Source organism: Panthera pardus, unplaced genomic scaffold (assembly GCF_024362965.1).
Source record: "Panthera pardus isolate Hobbes unplaced genomic scaffold, ASM2436296v1 HiC_scaffold_12, whole genome shotgun sequence".
Lineage (NCBI taxonomy): Eukaryota > Metazoa > Chordata > Mammalia > Carnivora > Felidae > Panthera > Panthera pardus.
In genome coordinates this window covers 8,266,970-8,283,406 of record NW_026526677.1, presented here as the reverse complement: position 1 = coordinate 8,283,406, position 16,437 = coordinate 8,266,970, and the positions used below count along the sequence as shown (strand labels likewise).

The 16,437-nt window shown below is 60.9% G+C and overlaps 1 protein-coding gene across 1 annotated transcript in view; it reads right to left on the bottom strand.

The window, feature by feature from the left end:
• MACROD1 (mono-ADP ribosylhydrolase 1) overlaps positions 1-16,437 on the bottom strand; it is a 144,932-nt gene that overhangs the window by 80,433 nt on the left and 48,062 nt on the right.

The window sequence follows — 16,437 nt, the reverse complement described above, 5'->3', positions numbered from 1 at the left end:
CCGTAAAACGCTTAGCTCTGTGCCCGGGGCCACTGGCAGAACTCTGTCAAGTTAGCTAGGCTGTTGTCACTGCTGCTGGCACCATCTGTGCCCTTAAGAGCTCACAGCTGAAGGGGGGGGCAAGACGGTTAGAATCCCGGGTGGACAATGCGAGGGCCAGGGTGGGGGTAGCCCTGAGGAGGACCGAGGCTGAATGGGGATGAATGGGCGGGGGGGGGGGGGGGGCGGGGGCGGTGACAGTGTGGCCGCGGGAGCAGGCCTCAGAGGGAGGAAGCCTGGGTGGGCCAGGTTCACTGCCATCCCACCTCTCTGCTAGGGGGTCTTCAAGTCCCAGCCTGACACTTCCCCTCCACGGCAGTCTGGGCCATCTTTGGGCATCTCTGTCTGTTACCCATTTCTTTCTTAATGGAATCCCTCCCCGTACATCCCTCCTGGTCTTTCTAGATCTTTGGTCCCCCCAGAACAGGTTGGTCTTCCTTCTCCGGGTCAGCTGTCCAGAAACCCAAGGGCGGGAGAGTGCTGTCGTCCCTGAAGAGTCCTGTCTGCCCCTCGGTCCCTGCCCCAGCCACCTGTGGCCTCCCCAGGGCCTCCTGCCCTGCAGTGTGGCTGTGCCTGTTGTAGGGCCCAAGAGCAGAACAGGGTTGCTGCCTGGTCTGATCGGGGCACAAGCAGGGACGGAGCAGGGTGGAGGGGACCTCCTTCAATGCACGGTCTGGCCTCCCTTTACTGCAGCCCATCCAGACGCAGGAGCTGGGCCCCTCTGTGCTTGCTACAGGCATCTACCTTGTTCTGTAGAAACAGAGGAAGCCAGGCTGATAGAGGGCAGGGTGCCAGAGGCCAGGGACTTCCTGAAGGAGGGGACACTTGTCAGCCTGAACTGAAAGGCAGGCTCTTGGAGTGAAAGCCTCTTGAGTCACCCGATCTGCCCCTATCTGATGGCAGGGAGCCTGGCAGAGATGTTTGGTCGCTAACATCTCAGGGCGCAGTCCAGAAGCTGAATGTGTAGGTACAGAAGGAGGAATCCTTGATCTCTAGGAAAAGTGGCCTGGGGAGGCGGACCACAGAGGCCAGAGGCTTGGCAAGGCTGGACCTCCAGCTCCTCGTCTACAGGGATTCAGAAAGTCCCCACCCCTCTCATGACCGTGGCATCCCTGGCTGTCCCTGGGGTCCACAGGGGACTGAGGCCCAAGTGCTTCCCCAAGGTACACCCAGCCAGGTCAGGGGCCCGGGAATGGCTTTAGCCCAGTGCCCCATCTGGGCCTGCATCCCGGGAAGTGAATGCCTGTGTGTTGGTGGCCACCGATCAGGGAAGCCCCTGGGCTTGCAGGTGCCGGGCAAGGCCAGGCCTCGTGTGCCCCAGGAGCAAAGATACCGGGGGCCTCGTCAGCCGCGGCTTCAAAGAGCCTCGTTATTAACAAAAGTGCACCTCGAATCCTTTTTCTTCCTCCTTCTGTCCTTAAGGCAGGCTCCCAAATGAAAAGGAAAATATACAATGAGCAGCAATGAGGAAACCTCAGAGGAAAGCCAGGCATCTGCCGAGACGGAGAAGGAGCACCAGCCCACCCTCGCGTGACGCGTGAGGTGTGGGCTTCCTTTCTTCCTTTTATTTTACGTGGTCGGTCGCTCTTTTTTCCCTTCCTCCTTATTCAGCTGGTCTCTCAGACTGCGCTTTAAGTCCTTTTGAAGTGTTACAACCATTTTCTCCTCTTTCAATTAACAAGAAAAGGAAGCTAATAGCTTTCTGAGCCACTCGCTGTAAATATTAACAAAGTCTGGCCGCGCGTGCGGCCAGGGTGCGCGGTGTCGCTCTCTCGGCCCGAGAGTGTGTTTACGGGAAGGAGGGGAGGGGTGGGAGATTTCCAACACGGAGACGAAAATCCCTTGGCACCGGCTTCCATGGTTCAGGGAAACTGGAAAGCCGGGGGAGCCAGGCGAAACGGCTCCTGTCCCTGGGGGCCAGAAGCGGGCACATTTGGCGGGAGGGAAGTGGACCCTTCCGGAAGAAAAGGCAACTTCCGCCGGCCGCACCCAGGTAACTCGGACGGCGCAAGTGCACGGCCTCGGATCCCTAGCTTGTGGCTTTCAGTGTGGTCGGTGGGGGGGGGGGGTGGGTGTCTACGGACGACTGGCATTTGAACCCAACAGCTAGAGAGTGGGTGCTGATGGTCCCCAGGGCACATACCAGATCATGGCACCTTCTCTGTACGGAGCAGGGCTCCTGAAGGAATCTGAGGCTGGGGAGCCGGTGGAGGGAAGTGTGTGGCAGAGGAGGGAAGGTGACAACCCCTTGAGCAGAGCCTGGGTTCTAAAAGCTCCTTAGCCTTCTCTCTGGGGGGGGGGGGGGCTCCAGCTGTGACCCCCTCCCCCCCAGAGGCCCCACACCAGACTCACCAGCAAAGTGCTGCTTCAAACAGCTGCATAAGAGCCGTGTAGGACCCGTTTCATAGCCAGGTGGCCAGGGGTCCAGGGCTTCTGCCTCCAGACTCCACCGCCGACCTCAGCTGAGGGCACAGCCACTGTTCCACTAGCAAAAGTGGGCCAATTTCCCGCGAAAGGTCTGGCCTTTGCTGGCACACCAGACCCGTCATCCCCCAGGATCCCCGGGATCCCCCTGGGGCTGGGTACAGACCCTTGCGTGTGGGAGCTGAGTTACACCAGGGCCTGCTGGGTAGTGTTAGGCCGGCAGGCAGCCTCCTTCCCAGGGGGCAGCAGGCAGTAGGCAAAGAGCCCCATGCAGGCCCGGGCCTCTCTTCCTGTCCCCTGTCGTGTGTGGGCAGACTCCAGCCACTGTGCCCTCCCTGGGGGCAGAGGGGCAGGCCCGTGGACGGCTGGGTGCTCTTCCCCTCCTCCGCCCTGCTTCAGCCTCCCCCTCCAGAGGCTGAGAGCAGCGATCCTGGGCCCGGCTGAGCCTAGCTGCCCTAGGCCGTGCCCTGGCCCCTCGCCCACTCTCGCAGCTCCCCGGGGCACGGGGGTTCCTCCCGCTGCCCGCCCACACTCGCGGGCAATTTCCGAGGCACACAGCACTCCAGGTGCAGGAGGCCCCTTCAGGTGCCTGTCTGTTCTTCTGTTCCATTGCTGCCCAGGGATGACCGTACCCACACGGTGGTCTTTCTAGGTCCCCCTGGTGCTCGGCTGCACTGTGGGGCAGCACCCTCAACTGGTAGAGTCAGGCCTCCAGGCCCCCCCAGACGGTGCAAAGGAGGGGCTGCTGGGCCCAGGCAGGCAGGCAGGCAGCGGGTGCCAGCAGTGTGGGCCAGTTCGGTCCCTGGGCTGTTCTGCCAGCCCAGCGCCAGGAGATGGGAGCGAATTCCAAGCCACCTCCGGCCGCAGCTGCCTTTGCTTCCCAGGTCCCGGCTCCAGCCCACACGTGGAGAGGGAGAGAGACATCCCACGGTGGGGGGGGGGGGGGGGCGGGAATACCACATCTCCTCTCTGAAAAGCTGTCCGGGAAGAGCAGCCCCCTGGGACCCTGGAGCTGTTGGCTTCTCTGCTCTGGGCACGGTCGGCGGCCCTCTCCCCCACCCCTCCCCCCATTCTCCAGCGGTCTGCCTCCGAGGGTGGGTGCCGGCGGTGGTCCAGGCCCGCTGGCCAGGCAGCCAGGCCTCCTGCAGCTGCCCACAGACCGGCTCCCGCCCTCGCTCCCACACCCACCCGCTAAAGTCTGGGTTTTGTCAGGAAGCGGTTTAATTAGCAGACTGGAGGCTTGGGGTTCACACTGTGTATGCAGACTCTGTCGCCTCCGCCTCTTCTTACCTGCTATGGGGTGCCATGCTGCAGTGCCGAGGCTGGGGGCCAGGCTTTGGAGAAGCGGGCAGGGTGGGGCCGGCTCCCGGTGCAGAAGGGACGAGCTGGGGCCTCCAGGCACGCCCCCTGCGGAGGGCTCCCGCCTGGCCCCCGCCCGGGGAACCTAGAGGCATGCACGCTCAGGCCCTGAGCCCCCCAACGGGCTGCCTGTGCCTGGAGGTGCTCAGTCCGTCACCCTCTGGTGAGGCGGAGAAGGGGGCAGGAACCCACTCAGCCCCCAGGTTTCAGGGAGACTTGCCTGGCCAGCCCCTTCCCCTCAACCCCACTGTTCCCCACCCCTGCTCCTGGGGACACTGTCCCAGCTTCTCACTGGGTCCCTCTCATGCACCCGAGCACCCTCAAGTTCTCCATGAAGGTCTGGGCGTGCCTCCCCTTGCCTGGGCCCGTTCCCTGGCTCCCCACTGCCCTCGGGATGAAGACCAGGCCCCTCGGCAGAGCATGCAGAAGTCCCCCCCGCGAGGCCAGAAGGCCATCTCCCACTTCAGCTCAGGTCACTGCCCCCCCGCTAACTCAGTCAGAGCTTTGGGACACCAGCCTTCTCACCACCAAGCCCTCCTACTCTGAGCCTTTGCGTATGCCGGTCCCTTGGCCCGAAATGACCTTCCCACCCCACCCCTACTATGCTGGCTCTGTGGCAGGAGCGGTCCATCCTCTCGAGTGGGAGAGCTCTCCCTGCCCTGTGGCCCCGGCCCCCAGCCCTCTGCCTCCTACAGAGAGGGACCGCGGCCGTGACAGCTCCCAGGTCCACGCTGGCACGAGAGAGGAGTGACCCACACGCTGTGGTCACGGTGGGGGAAGAGAAACGGGCCCTGTGGATGGCCGTCCTGGTGGGAGGAAGTCAGCAGCCAGAGAACAAACTCGGTTTTGAGTCACAAAGAGCCTTTTCATCTATACAGGTCGGATACAGATGCTGACCTCAGCCTGGAAGTCCCGAATGAAAGAAAACCCCGGGTCTCCTAGCTCGAGCCAGCTTTGACCTGCTCGCCATGATCTAAACTCTGCCCTCTTTGCCACAGGGCAGTTTCGCCCAGGAAGGGGCTGGGGGGGACAGGCGTGTTGTTCATTTAAAATGCCACTCGACTAAGTCACCAGCCATAAAGCCCACCTGGGTTTCCAGCAGCATATACCGGGCGTCTGATTAATGATACACACACAATAATCCATCCCTAAGAGCCATAGGTTGAAATGAAGCAGGAGGGCTAATTGCTAATATAGGAATTAATATCAGTGAGTACGATCCTCAGGGCCGCTGGGAGCCGCAAAGCTGGAGAGCGATTCCACTTCGGGGGGAGAGTTCTGAGGTCCAAAGGGGGGGTGGGTACCCTAGAAGATGGACAGGTAGGGGGTCGGAGAAGACCCAGCCACATGCGCCCCGCTCTGCCTCGCCACTGAGTTCAAATGTGACTATCATGACATAGGAGTCTGGAGGATCCCGGAACCACAGCACAGTGTTACCTTCCCCGTGATCCACCCTCCCAGGCCGGACAAGGTGGGCTTTTTGCTCCCAGTGTGGGTCTCACACTATGGCTCTCTGCAAACCAATGGCCTCCCCACTGGATTTGGAGCTCCTAGAGGACAGGGGCTCTGCCTTGAATCCCGATGTCTTGCATGGTGCCAGGAGCAGAACTGGAACCAGTACATGTTTGCTGGATGGATGGAGGGAGGGAGGGAGGGATGGATGAATGGACGGATGGAGAGACAGAAAGATGGGTAGACAGAAAGATGGACAGGTAGGTGGATGGATAGAGAGATGGAGGGAGGGGGTAGTGACAGATGCATGGATGGATGGAAAGAGAGACAGACAGATGGAAAGAGACAAGGAGATGGACAGATAGATGGAGAGATGGGTGGGGGGGGATAGATGGATGATGGGTGAATGGACAGAAGGATGGATGAATGCAGAGCTATGTGGATGGATGGATGGATGGATGGATGGATGGATGGATGGATGGGTGGATGGATGGGTGGGTGGGTGGGTGGATGGATGGATGGGTGGATGGGTGGGTGGGTGGGTGGGTGGGTGGGTGGATGGGTGGATGGGTGGATGGGTGGTTGGATGGGTGGATGGGTGGATGGGTGGATGGGTGGGTGGGTGGGTGGATGGGTGGATGGGTGGATGGGTGGATGGGTGGATGGGTGGGTGGGTGGATGGGTGGATGGATGGGTGGGTGGGTGGATGGATGGGTGGGTGGGTGGATGGATAGATGGGTGGGTGGATGGATGGATGGATGGATGGATGGATGGATGGGTGGATGGGTGGATGGGTGGATGGGTGGATGGGTGGATGGGTGGATGGGTGGATGGATGGATGGGTGGATGGATGGATGGATGGATAGATGGGTGGGTGGGTGGATAGATGGATGGATGGATGGATGGGTGGATGGGTGGATGGATGGGTGGATGGATGGGTGGATGGATGGGTGGGTGGGTGGGTGGATGGATGGATGGATGGATGGATGGATGGATGGATGGGTGGATGGGTGGATGGGTGGATGGGTGGATGGGTGGATGGGTGGATGGGTGGATGGATGGATGGGTGGATGGATGGATGGATGGATGGATGGATGGATGGATGGATGGGTGGATGGATGGGTGGGTGGGTGGGTGGATGGATGGATGGGTGGATGGGTGGGTGGGTGGGTGGGTGGGTGGATGGATGGGTGGATGGGTGGGTGGGTGGGTGGGTGGGTGGGTGGATGGGTGGATGGGTGGATGGGTGGTTGGATGGGTGGATGGGTGGATGGGTGGATGGGTGGATGGGTGGGTGGATGGGTGGATGGGTGGATGGGTGGATGGGTGGATGGGTGGGTGGGTGGATGGGTGGATGGATGGGTGGGTGGGTGGATGGATGGGTGGGTGGGTGGATGGATAGATGGGTGGGTGGATGGATGGATGGATGGATGGATGGATGCATGGGTGGATGGGTGGATGGGTGGATGGGTGGATGGGTGGATGGGTGGATGGATGGATGGGTGGATGGATGGATGGATGGATAGATGGGTGGGTGGGTGGATAGATGGATGGATGGATGGATGGGTGGATGGGTGGATGGATGGGTGGATGGGTGGGTGGATGGATGGGTGGGTGGGTGGGTGGATGGATGGGTGGGTGGGTGGGTGGATGGATGGATAGGTGGATGGGTGGATGGGTGGATGGATGGATGGATGGGTGGATGGATGGGTGGATGGATGGGTGGATGGATGGGTGGGTGGGTGGGTGGATGGATGGATAGGTGGATGGGTGGATGGGTGGATGGATGGATGGGTGGATGGGTGGATGGGTGGATGGGTGGGTGGGTGGATGGGTGGATGGATGGATAGATGGGTGGGTGGATAGATGGATGGGTGGATGGGTGGATGGGTGGATGGGTGGATGGGTGGTTGGATGGATGGATGGATGGATGGGTGGATGGATAGATGGGTGGGTGGATGGATGGATGGATGGGTGGATGGGTGGATGGGTGGGTGGGTGGATGGGTGGATGGATGGATGGGTGGGTGGATGGATGGATGGGTGGGTGGATGGATGGATGGATGGATGGATGGATGGGTGGATGGGTGGATGGGTGGATGGGTGGATGGATGGATGGGTGGATAGATGGATGGATGGATGGGTGGATGGATGGATGGATGGATAGATGGGTGGGTGGGTGGATAGATGGATGGATGGATGGATGGGTGGATGGAGAGATAGATGAATGGGCGGATGACTGCACGAGAGGGCCTCAGGAAGAACTCAAGTGCAGTGGCCCCAGGGGCCACCTTGTGTTTGGTTGATGGTGTTTCTGTTGCACTGAGACTTGGTGTCTTGCAGAGAGAGGGGAACTGACCCAGAATTCAAGGTCCTGGTTGTCATGCAGGTTGTATGACCTTGGACGGGCCCCCCTTCTCAGTGTCATTGCCCCTGCACAATGGTCCTCCCTGCCCTGCGAGCTGTGCTGGTTTGTCTCAAGGCTCAAGGGAGATGGCAAGCAGAAATGACCTGGAAAAGGATAAGGCACGCTGTCCCCTTGTAGACAGTGTGTACGTACAGGCCGATCCAGCCAAAGTGGAGTGGTGTAGACATGTGGGATTGTGCACTTGGCTTTCTTTCCCCTTTCAGGTTCCTTTTAATACGGTCATGATGTTATTATTTATAACAAAAAGTAAAATTGTAAGCATCTCAAGTACTTACAAGTGGAAGCCTTTGTGATGTTGACCCAAAAAAACTGGTTCTTTGGCACCAGAGCAGAGACCTGGAGCCTATGGGAACAGGGGAGGCGAGGGGTGGTGAGCAGAGAACGTCCTGTAGGGGGAGTGCCTACGAGCTGGGCCAAAGTGGCCAGGGGCAGAAGAGGGGCTCCCATCGTCGCTGAACCTTTGGGACTGCGCAGATTTGTTTTGCCCTCTGGCGGTTTGACCCCATAGAAAGTCCCCATACAAGCGCTCACTTTGTTTGCACTGCGTGGTCCCAGCCTCCCCCCCCCCCCCAATCCAGTAGTGCGCCCCCTGGGGACGGTAGATGTTTGCCAAGAGGGCACATTTACATATTTATTCCCGGGCCTTGTTTGGTTCAGCGAGCTCAGGTGGCTAGTAACGATCCTCATTTCGCACCCACGCGTGGGAAGAGCTCGCACCTCCAGGCACCGCCGGCCAGGCTGACCCAGCATAGGCAAAGCTGGTCGGACCCGCCAAGAGCCTGGCTCCGTCCCCGATTTTCTAAATGAGAAAGGAGAGTGGAGTTCCCCGGGGGTGCGTTTAGGCAGCAGCTACGGGGCTCTGCCACAGAGAGCCAGATGTAGTTAGTCCCTCCCTTTCAGGACACCATGGGTGTGTGTGGCCCTGCACGCCGAGGGGGAGGGTGGCCCGACGCAGGAGGGGAGGGGTGACATTGGGTGGACTCTGGCAGGAGTAGGGACAGTGTGGGGAAGGGCCTGGAGAGAACCGCCTCGGGGCATTCCGGGGGATGCTGATGGGCCAGGCAGGGCCGGGCCTTGTGGGGCTCTAGAAGCTGCCTAGGACCCTTGCCTTTATCCCGGGGACCGTGAGAAGGGCCCGATGCCAGTGGGATGAGGCTGCCCTCCTGGATCCATAACTTCCAAAGCAGAACTTGGGGGGTTTCTCTCTGTCGTGGGGCATCGGCGGCCACGGCCGGCCGGAGCCTCTGGGCTCTGAGGACACTGCCCCCGTCCTCTCTAAATACGGAGGCCCAGCTGCCTCCGCCTCCACCCCCAGCGGTACAAAACAATTTCCTCACCCCGGCCAGGGAGGCAGATGACCTCATTGGACTGTTTCCATCTCTCCCTTTCGTAGAGAAATTACAATTTATAACTGGATGCAATCGCGCGGGTATAACAGCAAGAAGGATCCGTGCCGTAGCCCGGCAGTCACCCCTCATGAGAGGGCTGTCCTTGTCTCCCCTCCCGCCCCACCCCTGCCCTGAGCCTTGGAGGGGCCGCACTCCACCTGCCCGCTCGTACTCCAGGTATTTAGCAGGGCCTGGCCAAGCAGGATCTGCGGGGCCTGCTGGTTCCTGAACCTCCTTCCTCTCGGGGAGGCTTGTCCCAAGGCTCCCCCGTCAGCCTCGGCCTGCGCTCCACCTGGACAGCACCCACCCTCGTCCCACACGCGCCGCTGGCGGGCTGGGCGTCCGGTGGGCAGTGCCTTCCGCCCCCAGTCTGGGCTCTGGGCTTATTAAAACACGCGCCCCAAATATCCCTGTTTTTATTTGTAACCGCCCCAGACAACGCGCCTTCCTCAAATCGGCCACCTTGGGCCCGACAAAGAAGACCGCCCAGATGCAGCTGAGCCCATCTGGATCCGATTTCAAACCAGAGCGAACACTCTCAGATGTGTAATAAAAGCCCTTTTCCAAAGAGGGGCTCCTGCAGGGGGAATACGGACACCGGGGCACCGCAGGGCTGCAGGGCGCCACGCTAATGAGAGGCGATCCGGAGGGCTCGGGTTTTGTTTTGGGTTCTGAGGAACAGCCAGCCCTGCCCCCAGGTCTCTGCGGAAAGGGGAGGATGGCCTCAGAGGGCACTAGGGTGTGGAGGCCTGACCCCGGCCTAGGAAGTGGAAGGCCAGGGACTCTGAGACCCAACTTCCCAGCTTCCCCGATGCTCCCGCTTCCCGAGGCGGCGGTGGGGAGGAAAGGCAGTGCTGCTTCTGGAAGCCGAGACCGCGGTGGCCCAGTTGGATCCTTTGAATGACATTTAGCAAGAGGAGCAGGTGCTGGGGGAAGCGGAGCCAGCTCTGGACCGTGCGGGCAGCCCCCGCCATGGCCAGGAGCCCTCCGAACTTCATGTTTCTCTCTCCGGTCCTTCCGCCCTCCAGGAAAAGGAAACCGGGCAGCTTTGAGGAGGGTGCTCTGCGTGGCCCCCTGTTTGTTATCTGGATTGCGGAAGAGAAGGGAGATGGGGGAAGAAGCATCCCAGCCCCCTCCCGGCTCCCTGGAATGTGGTGCTCCGGAAAGCAGGTTCCAGAGGTATGGGAGGACAGGCGGCTGCAGCCCAGGCTGCCTGTCCCTGTGCGGCTCCTAATTTCCCTGGGCTTAATCGCTTGTATTGTTTCTTGGCAGGTGAGGAGGCAGGGAGTGGGTGCGAAGGCCTCCCTTTTGGACGGAGGAGACCAGGGGACGAAGCAGGAATAACGCGCCCCTCCCCCGCTCCGCCTCCCCAGCAAGAAAACCTTCTCTACGAACAGGAGAAGCCAAGCAGGACTGAGCGTCCACCGCCCCCCACCCCACCCCACCCACCCGAACATCTTTCCAAAGAGAGGCATGTGGGGCCTGACAGCTCAGCGGCGCATGTCAGCAGCTTCAGCCCCGCGGTGAACATCTGAACTCCTCAGCGGGGTAATGGACCCCCTCCTTCCCCCCCGGAGACACAGCCTGAGTGGCAGGAATACCGATCCTTTGGAGAGTGGCTCCCTCTCAGCTCTGTCACGCAAGAACGCTCTCTGCACCGGAGCCCATTCTGCCGAGTGACTTAAAGGGATTAAAAAAAAAAAAAAAAAAAGAAAGAAAGAAAAACTTGGTGAAGAAAAGGGGGTAAAAGCCACGCCGAAGCTTTGCAGAGGAGGTGGCGGCCAGCAGACAAAAGGGCAAAAGTTGAAAGAGGACAGCGAGAGGCCACCCCCACGGGATGGACGCCAGGCTGTAGGGCATGCCTGGGGAGCAGGGGCCCAGAACACCCTCAGGCTGCACACGGGGGTCCTGGGGCTGCAGGGGGGGGGGCCTCTGCAGACCCCTCATGCACGCCCCTCACTCCGAGGGGAGAGGCCAGCGGTGCCTGAAGCCTAGGGGACAGAGGATGCCGCTCCAGACCCGAAGCCACGTCTGAGCACGAGCAGGGTGTCCTCCCTGCTCCCCGGGGCGCCCCCAGCTCCACGAAACACCCCGAGTCTGTGGCCCGTGCCTGGGTGCCAGGGCCGCGGGGCCAGAATGTGACTGTGTTTGGGCCCAGCTCAACCGGAAGCATCCAGAGCGGAGACCCCAGCCAGACCCAGCAGGTTCCGGGGCTGCAGCTGAGGAGGTAAGACACACGCAGATGGGCTCTGGGTGGCCCAGGAAGGCCCTGTGACTCCTCATGCCCAGAGAAGGCATAGCACGCGAGACGGCCGGGGCCTGCTGCTTCCCGGCTGGGTTGCACTGGGGCGTCACAGAGCCCCCCCAAGTCTGCAGCTCCAGCCCACCTGCCCCACACATTCAATTCAGGTAGTTTGCCAGGGGAGGGGTCTTTTGCCACCCAGTGAGTGTCCTGTGTTCTACCCCGGGGTGAGCCGACCCAGGGTATAAGGTCATGGCCCTTCCGGGCGTAAACTGCGGTGGGGGGATGCTCCAGCCTGGGCAGTGGCGGGGGTGGGGAGGTCTTACTTTGAGCCCCTCTGAATTGTGCCCAAAGGGGGCGGCAGTGAGGCCTCGGGGGGAGGCAGGACCTTTGGTGACCGAGGCTACTGGCCATGGCACCTGCTGCCCTCCAGCTGGAGGGAGTCCTTCCATCCAGGTCTGCCCCTGCCCTGGACGGAGGTACCGAGGGTGGGGTTGGCCGAAAGCCACCACCCAAGACCCTGCACCCACTGGCCCTTGGGCATCACTGCTCTCTGGCTTCCAGTCCAGCCCCTCTTTGGGTGAGAGTGGCTTGCTGAGGGCCCAGGGAGAGGCAGCAAGTGTCCCAAGATCGCACAGCAGGCCAGAGGGCCCCTCCTCCTCACTCAGGCTGCGGAACCTCCCGGGCTTGTCAGGTGGGGAGCTGGGTCCTGCCTGGGGGGCAGGGCCTACTCCCCCCAGGCTCCCCCGAGGCCAGGAGGGAGGGCTCGTGCCTCCCCAAACACAAATCCCAGGCAACTTCTAGGAGCGGCGCCCAGGGCAGGGCAGGGAAGCCCCAATTCATTACCAAGATGGAAAATGACACTTCTCTGCACGCTTCCCCAGGAGAGGGGCTGATTTATGACTGCGCCAGGGCCCGGGACATTCGTCAGCGCGGCGCGACGCGCACGCCGTCTGCGGGGGCATTAATAGCCGTGTTATTAGCCACCGGCGTGAAAGATGCCCTGCGGATCGGCTATTTGCTGTTATTTATTATAAAGGCGCGCCAGCCCGGCAGCGGGCCGAAAGGCGTCACGATCGCTGGGAGCCCGAGCTCGGCCCCTGCCCACCTGGCCTCCCTCCCCCCTTCCCTACCACGTGTCCCCCACTCCCCGGTCATTTGTCCCTATTCAACTCCAGCCCCTAGGAGGGGCTGGGGGCAATTCCTGGAACCCACCGCTGCTCCCCCAGGCCTGTGCCCCAAATATTTATGGAGACTCTGCTCAGCGCCGGGCCCTGTTTCTGGTGAGCTGTGCGACTTCCTTCCATCCCAAGGCAGAAAGGCAAAGAGAAACAAACCGGGCTGTGGGGCCGGGCCGATATGGGTTGGCGCCCCATCCCTCCTGTCGTGAGCAGTGTGACCTCGGGCACATCCCTTCCGCTCCCTGAATGTGCTCCCCTTTGTGCGCTGGGGGCGCAGTCTCTGCAGGGCTGTGGCCACCTGGAGGGGAGGGGAGGTCATGAAGGATCCAGCATGCAGGAGGTGCTCCCCCTTGCCAGCTACTGCCACTAATGGGTCCCAGCCCCTAGGGCTAGAAGGGTCCACAGACCTGTCGGTAGGGGAAGCCGCCCCCATGAGCCCCTGCGTTGGCCACTGTGCACCATCACCCTCCTTGTGCCGATCTTCTGGGAAAGGGTTTGAGAGTTCAGAGCCAAGGCTGGAGGAGGAGGGCAGGGGGAGGAGTGGCTGCGGCTGCTGGGGGTTATCTCTCTGCCCTGGACCAATCCCTTCCACTCTCTGGGCCTCGGTTTTTCCTCCTCTGTGAAAGGCAGATAATTTCCAAAGTCCTGCACCTCCCCGATTCCGCGGTCCTGAGGGTAGGGTCCACCCTTGCGCATACCTATTGGGGGGGAGGAGAGAGGCCAACTTAAGAAGGCGAGGCTGGCCTCTGGGGCCTGGAGGTAGATCTGTGGTTGGGCAGCACCAGGTCATAAGAGATGAGCAGGGGGGCAGACAGGGGTCTTCCTCAGGTTTCTCTCTCTGGGGCTGGGGAGGTCCCCCCTGGGCAGGCGAGAGGGCAGGAAAGACACCTGGGAAGGGAAGGGCACTGGATGGCGAGTCCAGGGCCCGGGTTTGTGTCCAGCTCCTCCCCCAGCAGTGGCACGATTCAGACAAGTCAGTCCTTTTTCCTCTCTGGGCTGTCATGGTGAGGGCACCTGAGTCGTTATCACCTCCTAGGGTGGGGCTGAAGGGGGGCCGGCCTCTCCCGCGTCTCTCCCGCTGCCTGCTTCTAGGCTTCAGATTGTGGGGCCTCCCTTTTGGCATCGTCCTGCACTCGTGCGTTCAACAGAGGTCTACGAGCATTCCCGTGCCAGGCTCTGTACTAGGCTGGTGAACAGGACAGAACATGCCCTGGGTTATAGGAATTCCCATTCTAATGGGAAGGGCTGGATAATCAATTCACGATCGATACACAGGACGGTCTGCCCAGGAGCAGGGCCCGCGTGTAAGGGATGCCACACAGCTCCTAGGGGGCCCCACCCCCAGCCGGCTCCCAGCCTCTGCTTTAGTATCAATAAACATCACCATACCCAGTCTCTCCCTCCACCCCTGGCTGCTAGGATCCTGCTGGCCGCTTAGAAGCCCAGCCGCGCTGACCCTGCAAACCCAGGGGTCCCCGCCTATTCTCGGGGGCTGGCACCAGCCCTCCACTGCTGCCTTCTCTCTTCCTTTCTTCTGGCCCCCGGCAAAAAAGGCCGTCACGTCCCTCTTCGGCCTCCCGAAACTCCCCTTCCTTTCCTTTTTTCCTTCCCCAAAGGAATTAAGCCTCAGTCCCGGCAGCCTTACTAAAAACGCACACAGACAGACAGAAATATCAGGTGCGGGAATATCTTATTAAATAACGCGGGGAGAGAGAGAGAAACAAAATTACACGTGTCTCCTTTCATCCCCCCACTCCCTCCCGGCCCTGAATAGTTTAATATCGAACACTGTTATCAATATAATTAACCTCCTAAGACACAATTTTAAAGTCTTGCTTTTTAAAGGGATTTGCATTCTCTGAAGTTCAGGACATCCCGCTGCCCGGCACCGCCCAGACGGCCCACGCGGGGAGGTGAACTCGAGGTACATTTTTAGTGGATTTGCATACCTGTCTGCAATTACCGCCAGTGGTAACAGCTGATGCATAATGCATGCGGCATGAAATTAGAAAAATAATTAACTTTAGGGTTTAAAAGAATCCCCTACCCCCGCCCTCCCCTCCCACTACAAGTTCTCAATGGCACCCGTGGATAAGAGCAGGAGCAGAGTTGTGCAGGGCTGGGCTGGGAGGGCCTTGAGGGTCGTGGCAGCCAGCCCCCTGCCGGAAGGAGGTACCTCCAGTGGGCTCAGACTGGCCTGGGCCTCAACTAGGGCTTGGAACAGGCCCGCTCACCCAGAAGTCTCAGGGTCCCCCCTCCACCTCTGGCCCACACTTCACATCTATACCTGCAGGGGGCGCTACCTGCTGCTAAGAACAGCGAAGGGTCCCCTGTTCCGAATGGAATGCTGCATCAGGCCCTCTGCTCAGGGCTGCTCAGGCTTGCAAACAACGCTAGCTTACGCCCAGGGAAGCGGATCACTTATGGTGCCGTCTTACGGAGGAAGGCCTGAGACCTGAGGCCACCCTCAGCAGGTGGGGCAGCTGGACGGAGCCCAGGCGAGCCCCCTGGGCTATCTGCCTTACAGGGGTGGGGGTGGGGGGAGCCTGGAGGTGGGGGGAGCTCTTGCCAGGCCTCGCTGAGCTCCAGGAGGCAGAGGCCAGCCCCCTGCCCCATGGCCCTCCTCTTTCCGTGTTGCCTGTAGGTGAGCTGGAGAGGTGGGGAAGGAAGTGTGGGGCCCCTCGTTAACTTAAACAAAGGTTTGCTGAGGACTCACCACAGGTATGGAGGTGATCCTGCCTTGGCGAAGCTCTCTGCCTGGGTGGGGGGAAGGGGGGGGAGCCTTGGCTCCTTTTGGGGCCAGGGTCCCCCGTCTCTCCCCTTCTGGGCTGAGAAGCTGCTTCCGTCCCTAGTCTGCTCAGCACATCTTGCTGCGGCCTCCGGCCCTGCTGTTCCAGTAAGGACCCGAGGGCCTGGCAAGGTTTAGGGAAAACACAATGAATGCTCATTGCTGAAGAGAAGGACCGGAAAGCGGAGGGGGAGGGGCTCCCTGGCCAAGCTCGGCCAAGACAGCCGGACGGCTGCCCTGAGTGGGTCACAGGAGCTCCTTGGGGCCCCTCCCGGGACAGGATGGAGCAGCCCTTCCTTCTAAAACCACGCGTCCTGTGCTGGGCCCTCCGCGCCACCCTGTCTTGTCATCTTCCGGGGAGAGTGGGGCTCTCGGCAGCATGTTACAGAGGAGGAAGCTGAGGCCCAGAGAGGCGTCGCTGCAGTTCAAGCAATTGGGAGCTGGTGAGGCCAGGTTCGAACCCAGCTCTGTTGTTCCCCTCCTTGATGCTGGTTCCCACGCCTCCCTCTTGGGGTCGGCACCACCTGGAATTTTCTGATTCCCAAAGTGGGGGCTGAGACTGTGCCTGGCCCTTCGGGGCACCCAGCCTTGGGACGTCCCCAGACGAGTTGCCTTCCCTGGTGAACGGGAAGGCAGGCCAGGGCCCGGGGGCAGGAGGAGGCCCGCCCTGCCTTCCCTCTCCTGCCCGGGACCTCCAGCTCCTTCTAGAAACATGCTCATACCTAACTGTGCCCCCCAGGACCTGCAGCGGTAGATACCAGCTCCTATCCAGCATGCCCGGGGCCTGGCTAGGCCTTGTGTCCTGCAGCTGCCCCCCCGCAGGCGCCCTCACGCCAACCCTCCCTCCCAACTGGACCCCCCAGGAGTCCCTGGGCCTCTGGCAACCCAGCTTGGTGGGACTTGGGGAAGACACCAAGCCAGGGGTTCCCGACAGGGAGGTGCCTCCATTCGGCTGGCAGAAAAATAACCACCAGTGAAGTGGTTGTGAGAAAAGCCAGCGTGGAGTCAACCATGCAGAGGCTTCTGGGGAAAGCTTCCTGGAGGGGGCTCTAAGGTGAAGTCTTGGGGAGGAGTAGAAGCTGGCTCAGCCAGGCTTGAGCGGGGGAGGGGGCGTTGGTGTCCAAAGATCGGGAACAG